The sequence below is a fragment of the Plectropomus leopardus genome, unplaced genomic scaffold (assembly GCF_008729295.1).
Source record: "Plectropomus leopardus isolate mb unplaced genomic scaffold, YSFRI_Pleo_2.0 unplaced_scaffold12677, whole genome shotgun sequence".
NCBI classification, from domain to species: Eukaryota; Metazoa; Chordata; class Actinopteri; order Perciformes; family Serranidae; genus Plectropomus; species Plectropomus leopardus.
The window spans coordinates 1-2,029 of record NW_024613478.1 but is presented as its reverse complement, the minus strand read 5'-3'; the positions used below and the strand labels follow the sequence as shown (position 1 = coordinate 2,029).

The 2,029-nt window shown below is 39.0% G+C and overlaps 1 long non-coding RNA gene across 1 annotated transcript; it reads right to left on the bottom strand.

Annotated features, from left to right (window-relative positions):
• Positions 1-387: 387 nt before the first annotated feature.
• LOC121963823 lies at positions 388-1,992 on the bottom strand. The gene is made up of 3 exons (XR_006107284.1): positions 1,909-1,992; positions 812-895; positions 388-575 (listed from the first exon to the last, which is right to left on the bottom strand). It is a non-coding gene; the product is annotated as an uncharacterized LOC121963823 (long non-coding RNA).
• Positions 1,993-2,029: the final 37 nt, after the last annotated feature.

The following is a 2,029-nucleotide window of genomic DNA, read 5'->3' as shown; positions in this document are numbered from 1 at the left end:
GATATGCTCTGAATATCGTATAAAAATCCTTCAACACTTTGAGCCCTGAGCAAGTTGGGGCAGTTTCTTTAAAAACAAGTAGAAAAGGCAACCAGCAACATGGTAAGACATGTTGATAAGAAATTAACAGATTTAGAGAATTTAAAGGAAAGAATATTTATAAAAAATACAATAATTACATATTTAAAACTATGTTACAAAGTCAATATATTTTAAAGCATTATTTCAAAGTAATTCCCTTGTTTTTTCTTCCTTTTTTACCCACATATTTTCAGGTAATTTTTCTACTTTCTTCTACATTTTTTTCACAAATTGTCATGTAATTTTCTTGTACTTTTTTTTTTTTTTTTTTTTTTTACTAATTTCTTAGCTAGTTTTGGGGTCCTTTCTTCTTCTCTTGCTCATTGCCTTCTTTCGAAATTTTAGAAAGTAAATTTTGCTCAGGTTTCAAAGGGTTAATACTAAAATACTGATTAGTCATTGTACATAACCATAATGTATGCAGGGACGTGTTGGTCTTCAGAGCTTCGGCAAGGAAAATGACGCCTTCATTCCCAATAGCATTCTCCTGAAGACTGCAGCAAAAGACACAGAGACAACTGTAAACATTACAACCCTGTGACTTTAATTCCACATTACTGTTTACCTGCTGATAGGACCACAGCAGTCGATCAAATGCTGCCACTAATCTACTCCCAGTGATACCAATACAGGGGAGATAAATTTGATCAATGAAATGACAGTCATTTGGGAAAGAGGTGAATGGCAATGATGAGGCTGTAATGCAAGAGGTCTGAACTATTGGACTTACTCCAAGAGCTGCATTGTGGCGTTGGAGAGGAGAGCATGAGCCAGAGCTTTAGTGGCGGAGGACTTGATGAAGTTCCACTGGAGACTGTAGAAGGAGAAAGAGAGGCACATTGAAAAAAAAAAAATTCAAAAATGCAAATGCAGAGGTGACAAAAACTGCAGTTCCTCGAATGGCCACTTGAGGCTGGCTCTAAAAGCGAGTGAGTACCTATAGACCTCCATGTTACAATTCCAAACTATTACAGCAGAAATAAACATGTTTACAGCCTGGTTGATTCTATTAGGATTTAAAGTCACATATAATTTAGGGTGTGGCTCCTTTGAGTGACAGCCTGTCTGTGAGGCGTTGCTGCCGTCTTTGAGTTAGATTGGCCCCTCGATCCCCCACAGCTCCAACCTCTCTTCCAAATATGGTCACCTCTGGCTCTAAAAACCCAATATGGAGAAATGCCGAACATGAGGCTTTATAACAGGAGTCCACAAACCAATAGGTGATATTACCGTGGCTACGACCATTATTTTAGATAGTCTATGCCTTAAACCTTCATTAATAAACTGTCTGACCACTTGGGGGCAGCACAACAAGTTATAAACAACAAAACACTGACATATTAACATCCTAAACATTTGGTAACATGTTCGCAACTAAATTCTTCACTATATTCACCATGTAATCGCTAACTTTGGCTTTCTGCTGCTTGGTGCTGGGCGGGAACATAGACTGTTTAAAAGGAATGTGCCAAGCTAAAGCAGTGCGTTTGAAATTTTGACCATCACCATCTTGGGTTATTGGAGCCAGAAATGACCATATTTGGAGACAAAGGAGATGTCTTGAAGACAGCCTGTCGCTCTGGGCAACCACGCCCTTAATTCTATAACTTTTGAGTTATATGAAAATTCAGCCCCTGAACACTCACCAAATGTTGAACTTTAGAGACCCAAATATTGCATAACTGCACTGAAAAGTTTTGAGAGGTTTGAATACAGGCCGATGCTAGTGGGAAATTCTATTCTTGCACCATTATTGTGGTGCTCAGGAACATGTTCAAAGCATGTGAGGCAGGTGATGCAGGTGATTTACTTAATTGCCTCACTTACTGCAGAGAGGTGAGACCTTGATTAGACTTGATTGCACCAGCTATAGCTTGAACCCCTTCATCATGCAACAGGTTGGCTGTGAGACTGAGAAAGACAAAGACACACACACACACACACACAC